This window comes from Xiphias gladius, unplaced genomic scaffold, assembly GCF_016859285.1.
Source record: "Xiphias gladius isolate SHS-SW01 ecotype Sanya breed wild unplaced genomic scaffold, ASM1685928v1 HiC_scaffold_218, whole genome shotgun sequence".
Taxonomy (NCBI): Eukaryota; Metazoa; Chordata; class Actinopteri; order Istiophoriformes; family Xiphiidae; genus Xiphias; species Xiphias gladius.
This window is the reverse complement of record NW_024401884.1, coordinates 36,057-54,007: the sequence shown is the minus strand read 5'-3', so window position 1 is coordinate 54,007 and position 17,951 is coordinate 36,057. Positions and strand designations below refer to the sequence as shown.

Here is a 17,951-nt window from a genome sequence, read left to right as displayed (position 1 = left end):
TAGACGGCTGAGAAACTCAGAGCGGGTTGGAGATTGTAACTGAGCACTCTCTGTCTGTTCTCCTTGCAAGTATTTAACCTCACCACTCTGTGTCCTGCCTCATTACTGTGTTCATATCTGTTTTAGGTTGTTTGAACGTGACAAAATGTACATGGTTACTTTTCACCGCTAAATGTAGATCAATTTACTAATCAGGTCACAGATTTTCACAGGTCACGGAGTGCACTGTTACACCAGCACCATTGTTGCTTTTTACCATCCAATTTTGAGAAGCTGTTTAAAGTCGGTGGTATTTCTCAGGATGTCTAACACCATGCCATAATCACCACAATATAATTAATATAACCGCCTATGCTCAAAATCTGAGATGATGTGATTTGTAGGGGTTACCTGCTGTATATCATTATTATTGTTCGTGAGTTACTGTGTTCATGACAGTGTTTCAACACACTGATGCCACCATGACAACATCATGTCTGGTATACCATGCAGAATGGAGTCAGGATGTAAAAACGAACAATGGGGCCAAGAATTAGTGTCTTTTGATTTAGTTTTTCAGCATTCATAATGTGTCTGTGTCCTGTCAGGATGAGACAGGAAGTAAAATCGGTAGTCGTGGGAGACTCTGCCGTGGTCAAAGGGCACCACAGACAGCGGGGTGGTGATGGAGAACAAGGAGATCACCGTGTTACCTGGAGCAGTGCCGGGAAAACTCCCTCCTCTAACATCTGGGTGTGTGAGAGAAAGTCAGGAAGACACACTTACACAAGACGGTGGGTGTGTTCGACAAACCTGCTGTATGAAACAGACCATGTCGAAATGCAGAAGAAAATCCAATACACGCATCAAAGGTGTTTTTATTTTGTGTGTGCCCCAGCAGCCAGCCCAGGAATGCTGCAGCAGGACAGCACAGTCCAGGATCGTCAGAAGTCCAGTGAGATCCTGGAGGAGCTCCTGAACCAGGGCATCATCGCAGTGGGACAAACCAGAGAGAGGAGCAAAGGGGCTGGAGAGGCCTACAGCATCATGGTGGGTACTTAGTGCACGCTGGACAGTGTGGGAACAGCCTAACAGGCCTACTATCTACCATCCTTTAACAAGGTGAATTTCATCTGGGTAGAACAGGGGCCTATATTCAAAGTTGCCCGAATCCATTTAAAAGAAGCTTAAATGCAAATTGGAGAGCCTTTTGATGACTAAAGGTATATTGGCTTTTCTGATCCACTTTGTTTGGACCAAAACCAGTATTGTACAAAGTATTAAGTATATATTTTTCTATGGACGAGGGTGACTTTGGATGATATGAAGTCAGTTTAATTTTAAAGCCATGATTATTACTGGATGAGTGATTCAAATTAAAACCATGGGTAATTACCATCAATAAAACTATAAAAAGAATTCATGTTTTCTGGTGTTGTTTTGTCATACGGAACCTACAGTGTACGTTATTTATTAGTTTACTGTAATTGTTAGCTTAAATAAGTACATTTAAGAATCTTCATCGATGTATGCTATGCGTTTGTTACAGAGAACATATCGGGCAACGTCATCAGATTTTTAAGATCAATACCTGTGTAAGGCCTCAAATCCAGTATTGGTTGGGCTCTAGTATATAGTATATACAGTATATAGTGGAAGAAAATGACAACATACAACAGATTGCAAGAAAAAATGTATGTATATACACTTATACGCCACTTTATTAGGTACTCCTACAGTAGTTAAAACTAATGCAGTCCAACAACAGGCTTCAAAACATTTCCCTATCATGAGGGTTAAATGTTCAGTTTTTGTTAAAACTGTTATAGGAAGGTGTTGATTCAACTTTCGAGTCTTTGAGTTGGCTGTAGTTTGTGGTGCTTTTGAACTGTACAGTATCATACTGATCCTTTATATTTAGGCTACCTTCACTGGTATAAATGGGGAACTTTACATTAAGTGCAGTCTTTTTAGGTTTAGTTTAATGGCCAAATCGTCCACCGCTGTTGGTTGATTATTATGTGGATGTTTTAATAAAGGTTAAGGGCTATAATGAATAATGAAACACACATGTATGTATTTATATATAAATATTAGTAAATCCATAGAGAAAGCATCAGGTTCTGTGTTCTAATTTATGCAAGTGAGCTGCTGGTTGTCATGATTCCGGGTTCTGATATCACAGTGTACACATTCTAAATAATTGTTGGCAGTGAGAGAGAGGCTTCACTTTTGTTCTGTTACTTGAACTGGTTGCATGCTTATCAGAAACTGATCAGTACGCCTTATATTTCTTCATCGATTCATTTAAAGAAAAAAAAAGGGAAAAAATGGTAAGTACCTTTGCTTGAGTTTCAAAATATAGTCTGGTTTTATAATAGTAATTTTGTCAAACACTGAAAGAGTTTAACAAATTCATGGAAGAGAAATACAACTAATTTTTACTATATTATAAAAATTATGTCACATTGTCAGGCAACGTCGTGCCGGTCCAAAGAGGAGCTGCTGTGTTCAGGAGCAGATTAACTCTGCCCGCCCTGTCCAACATCAAAGGCCTGCTGACAGGCAGACCGCAGCTTCAGGTGAAAACAGTGCTGAAGCTTGACGAGGCAATCGCCTGCACCCTGGGCGAAGGTGTTTCACGGGTAAGAAATACCAGCCCATCCTTGCACCATGTTCTTTATATTTTATATCAATAATCTGACTTTTTGAAACCAGAATAAGTCCTTTGCAAAGCCAGCGATGTTGGATGCATCTATTTGGAGAAAATACATTTTATAGGCAAAGTCGCTTGTGCAGTTATTATTAATTTCATTATTATAAGTGTAATCATTTCTGAATGTTTTTTTTTTTTTTTTTTTCCTGTAGATCCTCGCCACTCGCTGCACGATGAGGCATCTCAGCTCTTGGCATACAGAGGTCAGCCAGTGGCAGGCCCGATATATGAGAGCATTTGGCAAGTGGAACAGGAGATCACTGCTTTGAAGCTGGTACGCATATATACTGTACATCTAAATACCTAGAAGCTACTCATGTGCAAAGGAGGAAAGAGAACGCCGTTAGAGAGGGAAAGAGTGGCTGTACACTCAGTTCAGTAGCTCTCTTTTATTTGAAAAAATCTTAAATCTCGTCTTCAACGTTGCTCGTGGTGTTCAGGTGAAAGACACGGCCGAGTGCCGCCTCCACGAGAAGCAGTTGTACAGTCAGCTCATCAGTGACTGTCTGGTGCTCAATACAAGTTTGAGCAGAGACGTCCTGGCACAGGACCACATCCTTATTCACCTCAAGAAAGAAGAGCAGCTACCAATGAGACCAGAGAGCTGCTCCAGAAGCAGATCCGCATCCTTCTCGACAAACTGAGGTCAGACCATCCGAGTTCTTTCTGAATCAATCCTGTTGATTTTTCATGTAATAATAACTTCATGTTAATATCATCCACTAAATTTAAAGGGTTTTCCTGAACCGTATGTCCATATTGTGTTAATCTTTTGGGTTTTAATTGTTACAAAACAGACTGAATAAAATAGTAGGGACACCTTAATGCTGAGCTGACATCCACATTTTTCTTCATCTTCAAACATTCTCAGAGATTTCAAGGCTTCAGTCACTTTGAAGTGCAATTATTACAGAAAACGAGGAATTCAAGCCTCAGTCTGGATTTTTGCTACAGTTTTGTACCAGTCTGGAAACCGTGACCTATATAGAATCTGATTTGGATTTAAAACGTGATCTGAAATCTGCTTCTGTTGCATCTCACCTTGTTTCCTAATCCTCCCTCCAGCTCTCTGAAGGAGGTTCGCACTCAGCTCCTGGCAGATTTTCAGGACAAGGCCAAGCCATCGAGGTCACCACCAAATGCATCAAACACAGGGTCAACCCCCGAGCTCCAGGCTCCCTGCCGCCAATACAAGCCCGACCTCGTCAGCTATGACAAGTGGCTGTCCCACTGCAGGGAGCTGAGGCTGATGGCTGGTAACCTGATTAAAGACTCGTCTACCTTCAGGGGAAACCTGCGGTTCACCCTGGCTAATGTAAGACAACACTGCCACTACCTAAATTCTAAAGCTCACTTGAACACCAGCTTTTAGGGAAAGAGAGCTACGAACATTTTTATGTAAAGCTTCTGTCAGTATGAGAATGTGCATTCTTCTTTATCTCCAAATGAATGTGTGAACCCTAAAATCTGGGTTCCAGGCTTCATTCAGCTAAGTAACAGGAGAGGGGAGATTACACTTAGACTGAAGTTACGCCATAAAGGATAATTTTGCTATTTTAACCCTTGTTTTTTCTTTCCATTCTGATCGACATTTTGTCAGTTCTTCATCATATAGCCAGAGTAATATTTTTAGTTGGTCCAGAAATATGAACTATGCATGCTTGTCTCTCATCTCCTTGCCGGTGTGTGTGATGCAGATGAAAATTGCCCAAGAGCGCCAGCGCCGCAGCACCACTGACTCACTGAGGAGAGAGATCAACGAGCTGAGCAAGGTCCAGAATAAAATGATGTGGGAGAGGAAGCAGGTCAGTCAAGTGAATTTTAGTCACAATTCACACAGCCTACCATCCACGGGTTGATTCTACTCCACTTTATGAGATGGTTACTCATTATTTTATGGCTTTCTTTAATCTCCAGATGAAGGATGAGATTTCTGATCTGACCAAGGACATTCAGAAATTGATGGGTCAGATATGGAACTGTGACTCCAAGCTGCATCAGGCCACCCAACGCCTGGACATCCTCAACCAGAGACCTGGACGTGAGCACTGCCTGGACCAGGTAAGTGGCTCACTCAACAGCTGAGATATGATACGGTTACAGTCAGAAACACAGAAATGAAATAGCCTTTCAGATCTTAGTTGTTGTCACTTTGGAAACGTGGCGGCTTTAACCTTCTTTTTTTCTGTTCCTCCTCCAGCCCTACATCAGCCTCACACTGGAGAAACATGACCTGGCAAAGATGGTGGCTGGACTTAACCCAGTACTGAAGCGCTCCCAGTAAGTCTGTCTAGCAGTAGCTATAGCCCGTCACCTAATGTCTTACTTTTAAATATTTTGACCCTCTTCCGTAAGATATCCTGAATGTATCCATTTTCATGTTAACCCTCAATTCTAGGCGGGACTTGAAGGTTGCACGCAGGCGTCTGAAGGTTCTGGAGGACAAACTGATCACAAATGCTCATAACCTGAACGTGGAGCAGAAGTGCCAGAACCTGCACCAAAGTTTCCTGCCTGCGCTCGACACCACCGTGGTCCTGGCCAAAAAGGCCACGGGCGCTCCAGCCCTCGAGCCTACTTACAGTAGAGCCTGGCGGAGTGCATTAGCACTCTGCTGCACCCCTGTGGTCTCTTCCGTGCAGTGTTGTAAAATGTAATAAAAAGTCTCAAAGCAAAAATGATATTGGCTAGTTGAGAATCTGTAGGTACCCATCTTTGTTTTCTGCTGGGGATCGAGGCCCCTGTGATTTTGAGTGATAATGTGTTTTTGTTGCATTTTCCCAAAGAAGAACTTGGTGAGTTTGGCCCAGAAACCAAATCATCTAAAAGTTCATTCAGGGGGTTGATGCAACAAACTGTCTCGTGGTTATTTATTTAGGATTTTTAAAAGTCACATTACCAAAAAGCAGCTGACACACAGTGAATGTGGGGTCTCCTGGGCAGTTGGCTGCTTCCCCCTGTTGTTTACAGTATTTTTAGCCTGAAAATATTTAAATTTGAAGACTTTCAGGAAAAACCCCAAGTGAATAAATGGTTTAGTACTTCACCGCCACCACTTCACTCCCGGACCGGCAGTGTGAGATGCTTTGAATCAGCATTTAGACTTTAATGTCGAAGATTAAAATCTACAGACAATAAAACTGAAGAGTAAACTGAAATAATAAAATATCAAAAAAAAAAAATTAAAAGAATAGAACTTCTGCTGGTGTTTGGGAATGGGTGGCTGAGAGGTTATGCGGGTCTGAGTTTTAAAGTCCCTCTCGGCACCTGAGAAGAGTCTGCAAGCACACCTGGCGAAGTGTATCAGCGCCGCATCCGAGGTGTGGGGATACCCAATGCAAAGTGCCAAAAGCTTATAGTGGATTTTAGGACACGCGATAATAATCATCCTATGACGTAATACATATATACATCGGGCATGAGAGGTTTACGGGCACTGCCTCAGAGACGATGAAAACAGGTGACAAGTAGAAGGTAGCGCAAGTATGGTAGACAACAGACTGTGATGAGATCCAGGAAGTGGGCAGGGGCGAATTGATTTACAGCTTGAGGGAGATGGGACAACGAGCAGGAGGAGGAGGAACAGCCTGACCCGAGAGTAGAAGAGAATGTAGCAGGATTGGATGACCTTGGCATAGCTTTCGGACTGGCAGATAACATAGGCAGAAACCAAACCCTAAGATCAGACACGCACAAGAAAGCTATTCAAGGGCATCACCAATTCCACTGATAACGTCAGGGGAGGGATGAGACAAGCCGTTTGGTATAGGGGATGTGGGCGATAGTGGATAAACTGCCCCGTGGCTGAGGGAGGAATTTGTGGCTGAACCAATAGGACCGCTTAACTGCGGACAAAGACTGGCCTTGGGCGACTTTAGGGCAGTGGTAGCGCCGCTGCCTAACGAGGGGTGGCGTCATGGATCTCGAGAGAAGTCGGCACCAGTAGGATTGAGATGACATACCACTGACGCTGTGATTACAGACATAGGGCGGCTATGAGAGAAAAATATCCACTTCCCAGCGCAGCAATAATGCCCAAAATGAAATGGGATCCCAAACAGAACCCCGTGAGTACATAGATCAGGAAAAGACACATGGCTTAAATATACTGGCCAACATCCAGGAAAAGCAGGGACACAGAGAGGAGTGGTTCAGACAGGCAGTATTAGAAGGTGTCCCTGAAGAAGTCAAAACAGCTATGATAAGCAACCCTGATCTGCCTGGGAGTGATTCACATGTGAGGGAGCGCCATCTCATGCACCACTTATCTCGAGCACAAGACACATGCGAGAAGGAACAAGATAACATTAAAGAATTGCAGACACAGCTGCTCAAACTGCAACATACTGAAGCTAGACAGAAAACACAAGAGAAGAATAGGAAGAAAGGAGAGCCCATAAAAATAATGATGACAGCTGAACAAAATCAGAACCCGACCTGTACCCTGTTCCGCTTTGGGTGCCACCACCATTGCAGCAGCAGAGGGGCTATAGTGGGGGAGCATGAGAGGACGGGCGGACGAAGGGGAGGCGAGGGGTGGACCTGCTCAGCCGGGGAGGCCGTTGCTACTACTGTGAAGAAATAGGACATTGGGTCATGGATTGCCCCCACCTGAGAAAAGGAGGAGGCAGGGAGGTCCAGCTGGAGGAAGAGGTGGGCGGTCCAGAGGCAGGGATGGGCATCATGGGCCGCCTACGAGGCAGAGCCATATAGAACCAACATGCCGGCCGTCCACTGGGAGCCACCTGAAGAGTGGGATCCTCAGTACCAGTGACACGCCCCACAGAGAGACTCTGGCAGCACTACCACGGCAGATCCAATGCTGTCAGTACAAGTCAAGAGCAGACTCTGCCATTTTTGGTTGACACGGGAGCCACCGTCTCTACCATGAAGGCGGTGCCTCCTTCTTTTCGGATTAATCCATCACACTAATGGGGTTCTCTGGGGAATAGCAGACTCTGCCGATAACCAAGCCACTACTTAACGCAGTTGGGGAAACAATCTCTGACACATCCTTTTGCACTCACCCGCCGCCCTGAATTTATTGGGAAGAGATCTGTTGGTGAAATTAGGGCGCCGATAATGTGCAGTGCGGATGGTTTGGTGGTCACTCTACCGGATGGAACGAAACTGCCATGTTTGGGGCAAGCCACCTCAGGTCAGTACCTCCTACAGCCTGTACACGAACAGTACGCTGACATCTACTGGGGCCTGTTACAGCCGGACACGGTTGAGCGACGAGGTATCCTCTGGGCATACATGCTGTGGAAACCCTGGATCGCCTCCTGGAGCCCTATATCTCCCTCCTGATCCCCCTCACGTCACCCTCTTTTACGACAGGCTGCCGACAGATTGGTATCAGGACCAATTCCAGGAACAACTGGATGGTCATGAATGGACGATTGAATCACAAAATATTTATGTGGCACCCCAGGGCGTGGCGGCAGCGGTCAAATTGACTCTTAACAGGCTGCATGGTACAGGATGGGGGATGAAGGCCCCACATGTCTCATTAGCTCTACACCCCGCACATCAGGCCAAAGAACTAGGGGTATAGTAAAAGGGCACAGGAACAGGCGGATTGGGTACAAACAACCATCCCACAGGTACACTACTCTCCCGCTTCACGACGACGCATAACTATCAATGCCACCGACACAGCAACCATGGAACACACACATATCACACGTCAACATGGTAGGGAGAAAACAGATCATCACCTGGCAGCACACATGATTGAGTCACTCCCTCAACGATTATGGGCTCAGAGCCCTACTGATGTAGGTCGCAGAGAATGTGAGCCCATCAGGTTTAGCGCATAACCAGGACCGCCACTGTGGATCAGACAATATCCGCATAAACCTCAAGCAGAAGCGGGCATATCAGAAACTATCGACGGCCTGCTACAAGGAGGTGTGTTAGAACCCTCCTCATCGTACTGGAACACGCCCATCTTACCGGTAGAAAAGAAAGACACAGGGAAATATCGCATGGCACATGATCTCCGTGCCATTAACAAAATTTTGATCACCCCCACGGTTCCGGTCCCTAATCCATATGTAGCATTGGCTAATCTGGATCCCTCTCATAGTTGGTTCACATGCATCGATTTGGCCAATGCATTTTTCTGCCTTCCATTGGCGGAGGAATGTAGAGACATTTTCTCATTCTCATATCAGGGACAGCAACTGAGCCTGACCATACACTACCATTCCATTTAGATGTCACTGGAACAGAACAGTGCACGAATGGCATTCTGTTCCAGAGAAAAGGGGGTGAAAGGGTGATACTAATGTACGTAAGTGTAATGCTAGATAACATGGAAAAACGACACCCACAGTGCACCCAACACGCGGCAGGTGTAGCGAAGCTAATACAAAAAACTGCACACATAGTCATGGGACATCAACTACATATATTGACAACACACAGCGTGGTAGCATACGTCAATTCACAAGCATTCACCCTCACCACATTACGACAAAGACGATTAAGCAAAATCTTAGAAGCACCAAACATTTCCTTCACACATGAAGGGATCAACATGGCAGAACAAATGGGCGTAGGGGAACCACATGAGTGTGCAGACAGAATATACCAGGAAGAGAAAGTGCGTCCAGACCTACAGGCAGAACCAATAGCGGAAGCTAGAAACCTGTACACGGATGGCTGCTGCTTCAGACATGAGCAGGAAGGCCTTACAGCAGCCTATGCAGTGGTTGAAGACAAGCAGGGAGAAATGGTGATCCTAAAGGCAGAAAAACTGGAAGGACAGCAGTCAGCACAGCAGGCGGAAGTGAAAGCAGTAGGGGAAGCCCTCAAACTCGGACAGGGACAGAAAATTAACATTTTCACAGATTCAGCCTATGCAGCTGGAGCAGTTCATGTGGAATTAGGACAGTGGATGAGGATCGGATTTCTAACAGCCACTAACAAACCTATTAAACATGAAACAGAGATGAAGGAACTAGCTGAAGCACTCCTGCTCCCAGAAAAGGTAGCGGTAGTTAAATGCAAAGGGCATGACAAAGGTGACACACCCAGGGTCAGAGGAAACAATGCAGCTGACCAAGCAGCTAAACAGGCAGCTGGGTATGAAGGGAGAGTCCTTATGATATGTGCAGAGGCAGAGTCTACGCCCGATATGACAAAAGTAATCCTTTGCAAGCTGAAGGCTCCACAGGAAAAAACGTTGTGGAGGGCCAGAGGAGCCACAGAGACGGATGGTCTCTGGAGGGGGCCAGATGGGCGTCCCATCATCCCTCCAGGTTTGCGACAAACAGCAATAGAGGAGGCGCATGGAGTAGGCCATGTAGGAGTGGCACAAATTATGAGGAACTTGGGAAATTGGTGGCATCCATTCCTCAAAAGACATGATAAAACACGCAGTGCAAACGTGTGAAGTGTGCATGCAATACAACACCAGACCCACCATCAAACCACATCCTGGGAAATATCCTCTAGAGGCTAAAGTAGGAAAGGAGATCATTATAGATTATATAGACATGATCACTTCGGTAAGGGGGTATAGGTATGTTTTGATGTGTGTAGATGCATACACGGGGTGGCCAGAAGCCTGGCCCACCAAGAAAGAAGACAGTCAGTCAGTGGTCAAGTTTCTGATTAATCAGTACATTCCCAGACATGGTTTTCCTGAAAAGATCAGGTCAGATAATGGTACTCATTTCAAAAACCAGGATCTACAACGGGTGGAAACAATGCTGGGTGTGAGATGCATTTGGGACTGTGTATCACCCACAGTCACAAGGAAAAGTAGAGAGGATGAACCAAACGCTAAAAAACAAATTGGCTAAAATCTGTGCACAGACCAAAATGAATTGGCTTGACGCATTACCCCTGGCACTAATGTCAATCAGAAGTTCAATAAACCAAGGTACCGGATATACTCCGCATGAGCTCCACACCGGGAGAGTATTCCTTGGTCCCCAGGCCGCTTTTTCAGGCGCGTTACATGATGATCAGCGATTAACCCATAAAGCTTATTTCCATGAACTACAGGGTCTCGTTGCAGCTTTCGCGAAGCAGGTAACCAACGGGAAAGAAGGGAAGGCCACCCAAACGTCCCCAGATGTGGCTTGGGTTCTGCTGAGGGTCTTCAAGCGAAAGTGGGCGGAGCCAAGGTGGACAGGTCCTCATCAGGTGGTCGAGAGAACCTCCCACGCGGTGAGGCTAAAGGGCAAAGGTGACACCTGGTTCCACTGGAATCAGTTCGCAGCAGTAGAGGAACCACAGAGGTCGGTGGCGGAAGTCCATCGGTCTCTACAAGCCGAGAGCACTGGGCTGGCTAGCTCAGAACCTAAGATCACCACTAACGGGGCAGAATAATCCCCTGGTGACAAAATCGATAACAGGGTAGTCCACCCCTGTTACCGAAGCAAGAAGACATCGAAAGGAGGAAAGGGAAACAGCGCTCCCTTCCTGCATGTAGCAAAACCGCGCTACCCACGCAAGAATTAAAAGCTAGAAAAATTGATTCAATGTCGCCGGCTCAGCTTAGCATTTGTATTTTCTGTTGGATAATTGTACTCATGGTGTTTGGCTGGGGCTTAAGTAGATTGCTATTGACAGGGCACACCCGCTTATAAGTACATATAGAAAAAACAGGGGGACGACATTAACAGTGTGTGCCGTAGATGCCTGTCAATAATACTAAGTACTGGGAGTTGGGGCTTCGACACAAAGGGTTGGCCGCCTGGAAAACCAAGGAAGATAACAGTGTAAATAATAAAGGCTTTCGCTTGCTTGGCACATATATTCCGGCGTACGCATAAAGGTATTAAGTGTCGTGCTATTTCCCCGGCGGTAGGCTAGGATGCGTTTATCGGCAATCCCGGCTATTGGCATGGCTGACAGCCCTGTCAGTTAGATTGATTGACACTGCGATTCAGGGAAGAACGAGGCCATGATGCCACCGCTCCTGCCCTTAGAGGAGCACATAGAAGTAACCGACAACAAAGTTAGGCTTAGGGTCGTGGGTGACTTTTGAGTGATCTCTTTGCAGCGATCAAAAGGGGGAATTGTGGGTATACCCAATGTAAAGTGCCAAAAGCTTATAGTGGATTGTAGGACACGCGATAATAATCATCCTATGACGTAATACATATATACATCGGGCATGAGAGGTTTACGGGCACTCGCCTCAGAGACGATGAAAACAGGTGACAAGTAGAAGGTAGCGCAAGTATGGTAGACAACAGACTGTGATGAGATCCAGGAAGTGGGCAGGGGAGGATCCAGCGAAGACAGTACTTAAGACACCACTAAAAGATAACGAAGTCAGATCTCTCTTGTTACCACTTTGAATGCATATGCTCTATGCTGTAACGGAGGGATCTCCGCACTTTGCAAACTGCGTAATAAAACTGAGTGCACTGTCTACAGTCGTCTCTCTCTGTGTGTTCCTTGCTGCATCTGCGTTCACGGGGAGTGGAAATAGTTACCACTCAACACTGGTAACCTGATTAAAGACTCTTCTACCTTCAGGAAAACCTGCGGTTCACCCTGGCTAATGTAAGACAACACTGCCACTACCTAAATTCTAAAGCTCACTTGAACACCAGCTTTTAGGGAAAGAGAGCTACGAACATTTTTATGTAAAGCTTCTGTCAGTATGAGAATGTGCATTCTTCTTTATCTCCAAATGAATGTGTGAACCCTAAAATCTGGGTTCCAGGCTTCATTCAGCTAAGTAACAGGAGAGGGGAGATTACACTTAGACTGAAGTTACGCCATAAAGGATAATTTTGCTATTTTAACCCTTGTTTTTTCTTTTCCATTCTGATCGACATTTTGTCAGTTCTTCATCATATAGCCAGAGTAATATTTTTAGTTGGTCCAGAAATATGAACTATGCATGCTTGTCTCTCATCTCCTTGCCGTGTGTGTGACGATGCAGATGAAAATTGCCCAAGAGCCAGCCAAGAAAGCACCACTGACTCACTGAGGAGAGAGATCAACGAGCTGAGCAAGGTCCAGAATAAAATGATGTGGGAGAGGAAGCAGGTCAGTCAAGTGAATTTTAGTCACAATTCACACAGCCTACCATCCACGGGTTGATTCTACTCCACTTTATGAGATGGTTACTCATTATTTTATGGCTTTTAATCTCCAGATGAAGGATGAGATTTCTGATCTGACCAAGGACATTCAGAAATTGATGGGTCAGATATGGAACTGTGACTCCAAGCTGCATCAGGCCACCCAACGCCTGGACATCCTCAACCAGAGACCTGGACGTGAGCACTGCCTGGACCAGGTAAGTGGCTCACTCAACAGCTGAGATATGATACGGTTGCAGTCAGAAACACAGAAATGAAATAGCCTTTCAGATCTTAGTTGTTGTCACTGTGGAAACGTGGCGCTTTAACCTTCTTTTTTTCTGTTCCTCCTCCAGCCCTACATCAGCCTCACACTGGAGAAACATGACCTGGCAAAGATGGTGGCTGGACTTAACCCAGTACTGAAGCGCTCCCAGTAAGTCTGTCTAGCAGTAGCTATAGCCCGTCACCTAATGTCTTACTTTTAAATATTTTGACCCTTTTCCGTAAGATATCCTGAATGTATCCATTTTCATGTTAACCCTCAATTCTAGGCGGGACTTGGAGGTTGCACGCAGGCGTCTGAAGGTTCTGGAGGACAAACTGGTCAAGAATGCTCATAACCTGAACGTGGAGCAGAAGTGCCAGAACCTGCACCAAAGTTTCCTGCCTGCGCTCGACACCACCGTGGTCCTGGCCAACAAGGCCACGGGCCGCTCAGCCTCGAGCCTACTTACAGTAGAGCCTGGCGGAGTGCATTAGCACTCTGCTGCACCCCTGTGGTCTCTTCCATGCAGTGTTGTAAAATGTAATGAAAAGTCTCAAAGCAAAAATGATATTGGCTAGTTGAGAATCTGTAGGTACCCATCTTTGTTTTCTGCTGGGGATCGAGGCCCCTGTGATTTTGAGTGATAATGTGTTTTTGTTGCATTTTCCCAAAGAAGAACTTGGTGAGTTTGGCCCAGAAACCAAATCATCTAAAAGTTCATTCAGGGGGTTGATGCAAGAAACTGTCTCGTGGTTATTTATTTAGGATTTTTAAAAGTCACATTACCAAAAAGCAGCTGACACACAGTGAATGTGGGGTCTCCTGGGCAGTTGGCTGCTTCCCCCTGTTGTTTACAGTATTTTTAGCCTCCAAATATTTAAATTTGAAGACTTTCAGGAAAAACCCCAAGTGAATAAATGGTTTAGTACTTCACCGCCACCACTTCACTCCCGGACCGGGCAGTGTGAGATGCTTTGAATCAGCATTTAGACTTTAATGTCGGAAGATTAAAATCTACAGACAATAAAACTGAAGAGTAAACTGAAATAATAAAATATCAAAAAAAAAAAAATTAAAAGAATAGAACTTCTGCTGGTGTTTGGGAATGGGTGGCTGAGAGGTTGCGGGTCTGAGTTTTTAAAGTCCCCTCTCGGCGACCTGAGAAGAGTCTGCAAGCACACCTGGCGAAGTGTATCAGCGCCGCATCCGAGGTGTGGGGATACCCAATGTAAAGTGCCAAAAGCTTATAGTGGATTTTAGGACACGCGATAATAATCATCCTATGACGTAATACATATATACATCGGGCATGAGAGGTTTACGGGCACTCGTCTCAGAGACGATGAAAACAGGTGACAAGTAGAAGGTAGCGCAAGTATGGTAGACAACAGACTGTGATGAGATCCAGGAAGTGGGCAGGGGGCGCGAATTGATTTACAGCTTGAGGGGAGATGGGACAACGAGCAGGAGGAGGAGGAACAGCCTGACCCGAGAGTAGAAGAGAATGTAGCAGGATTGGATGACCTTGGCATAGCTTTCGGACTGGCAGATAACATAGGCAGAAAACCAACCCTAAGATCAGACACGCACAAGAAAGCTATTCAAGGGCATCACCAATTCCCACTGATAACGTCAGGGGGAGGGATGAGATACAAGCCGTTTGGTATAGGGGATGTGCGGGCGATAGTGGATAAACTGCCCCCGGTGGCTGAGGGAGGGAATTTGTGGCTGAACCAATTAGACCGTTTAACTGCGGGACAAAGACTGGCCTTGGGCGACTTTAGGGCAGTGGTAGCGCGCTGCCTAACGAGGGGTGGCGTCATGGATCTCGAGAGAGAAGTCGGCACCAGTAGGATTGGAGATGACATACCACTGACGCGTGTGATTACAGACATAGGGCGGGCTATGAGAGAAAAATATCCACTTCCGTGTCACACGACCCGCCACTTTATTCGTCAGCTAAAAACTGTGGAGCGGAGTTTAAAACGGGAGCATTTTTCTACAACAATATCCAAGAAAAGTACTACGGTTATCCACATTTAACGTCCCGGAGTCGCTATTGAAGTAACGTACCTAGGAGCCGTTACAGGTTTTGCACCGAAATCTGTGAGCTTTTAAATTCTGACCCTCGGGGAAGAGTTGACCACATATTAACTAGCAACTGACAAATAGGCTTTTTTTTCCCTCCTATCTTACTAACGTTACTGAGTAATCCTTTTAGTCCGAGTTGTCTCAATAAGGCGTGTGACGATGTTAAAAACAAACTTTTGGTGGTTATAAACTATAGCCAGTGGTGGAAGATGTATTTCAGGTTCTTTACCTAATTAAAAGTAGCAGTATCACAATGTAAACAAAGTCCTGTATATTATTAGCAAGGTGAACTTAGAGTATCAAAAGTAAAAGTGCCCATTGTGCAGACACTCGTTGGCTCTACTGAGCTTCCATTCATTTACCTATTAATGATGATTTAATTGAGATATTTTTTACTGAATGAGAATAACTATATGTTGCAGATTCAGAAGTTCACCCCAATTGTTCTACTTTATTCTATTTTATTTAAGTAATTCATTAATTTATAAGATATAAAATGTTAAGGCAAGTATAAATGATTGCATGAAAATGACGCCAACTGAAAAAGACTTAGTAAAAGTACAGCTACATTATCAGCAAAACACTTAAAAATATCAAAAGTAAAAGTGCTCTTTATGCAGGTTCATTTTAGTGTGTCTTATATTAATAATAATAATAATATTACTGGATTATTATTACTGATCCATTGATATTTTGTAGCTGGTCAAGGCTGAGCTGATTTTAATGACTTTATATGATGTTGGGTAGTTTAATTAACTGTATCATATTAGAAAATATAAGATGATAAAATTTGTACCCTGATTATATCGATCACATAATCATGTTTTGTTTGTAAAATCTTAAACTGCAAAGTAACTACAGAAAAAGTAATTTAAACAAAAAATAATTTTCACAAAGAAAACAGATATACCATAACAACTATAATAACTGTCTTGAAACTGTACTGTAAATGTACATGGTTACTTTTCACCGCTAAATGTAGATCAATTTACTAATCAGGTCACAGATTTTCACAGGTCACGGAGTGCACTGTTACACCAGCACCATTGTTGCTTTTACCATCCAATTTTGAGAAGCTGTTTAAAAGTCGGTGGTATTTCTCAGGATGTCTAACACCATGCCATAATCACCACGATATAATTAATATAACCGCCTATGCTCAAAATCTGAGATGATGTGATTTGTAGGGGTTACCTGCTGTATATCATTATTATTGTTCGTGAGTTACCGTGTTCGTGACAGTGTTTCAAAACACTGATGCCACCATGACAACATCATGTCTGGTATACCATGCAGAATGGAGTCAGGATGTAAAAACGAACAATGGGGCCAAGAATTAGTGTCTTTGATTTAGTTTTTCAGCATTCATAATGTGTCTGTGTCCTGTCAGGATGAGACAGGAAGTAAAATCGGTAGTCGTGGAGACTCTGCCGTGTCAAAGGGCACCACAGACAGCGGGGGTGATGGAGAACAAGGAGATCACCGTGTTACCTGGAGCAGTGCCGGAAAACTCCCTCCTCTAACATCTGGGTGTGTGAGAAAGTGAGGCAGACACACTTACACAAGGCGGTGGGTGTGTTCGACAAACCTGCTGTATGAAGCAGACCATGTCGAAATGCAGAAAAAAATCCACTACACGCATCAAAGGTGTTTTATTTTGTGTGTGCCCCAGCAGACAGCCCAGGAATGCTGCAGCAGGACAGCACAGTCCAGGGCGTCAGAAGTCCAGTGAGATCCTGGAGGAGCTCCTGAACCAGGGCATCATCGCAGTGGGAAAAACCAGAGAGAGGAGCAAAGGGGCTGGAGAGGCCTACAGCATCATGGTGGGTACTTAGTGCACGCTGGACAGTGTGGGAACAGCCTAACAGGCCTACTATCTACCATCCTTTAACAAGGTGAATTTCATCTGGGTAGAACAGGGGCCTATATTCAAAGTTGCCCAAATCCATTTAAAAGAAGCTTAAATGCAAATTGGAGAGCCTTTGATGACTAAAGGTATATTGGCTTTTCTGATCCACTTTGTTTGGACCAAAACCAGTATTGTACAAAGTATTAAGTATATATTTTTCTATTGCGTGTTTAAATGGACGAGGGTGACTTTGGATGATAAGGAAGTCAGTTTAATTTTAAAGCCATGATTATTACTGGATGAGTGATTAAAATTAAAACCATGGGTAATTACCATCAATAAAACTATAAAAAGAATTCATGTTTTCTGGTGTTGCTCTTGTCATACGGAACCTACAGTGTTCGTTATTTATTAGTTTACTGTAATTGTTAGCTTAAATAAGTACATTTAAGGAATCTTCATCGATGTATGCTATGCGTTTGTTACAGAGAACGTATCGGGCAACGTCATCAGATTTTTAAGATCAATACCTGTGTAAGGCCTCAAATCCAGTATTGGTTGGGCTCTAGTATATAGTATATACAGTATATAGTGGAAGAAAATGACAACATACAACAGATTGCAAGAAAAAATGTATGTATATACACTTATACGCCACTTTATTAGGTACTCCTACAGTAGTTAAAACTAATGCAGTCCAACAACAGGCTTCAAAACATTTCCCTATCATGAGGGTTAAATGTTCAGTTTTTGTTGAAACTGTTATAGGAAAGTGTTGATTCAACTTTCGAGTCTTTGAGTTGGCTGTAGTTTGTGGTGCTTTTGATCTGTACAGTATCATACTGATCCTTTATATTTAGGCTACCTTCACTGGTATAAATGGGGAACTTTACATTAAGTGCAGTCTTTTCTGGTTTAGTTTAATGGCCAAATCGTCCACCGCTGTTGGTTGATTATTATGTGGATGTTTTAATAAAGGTTAAGGGCTAT

At 44.3% G+C, this 17,951-nt stretch overlaps 1 pseudogene; it reads left to right on the top strand.

The window, feature by feature from the left end:
* The first annotated feature begins 486 nt into the window (after positions 1-486).
* On the top strand, positions 487-16,947 carry LOC120787562 (annotated as a pseudogene).
* Positions 16,948-17,951: the final 1,004 nt, after the last annotated feature.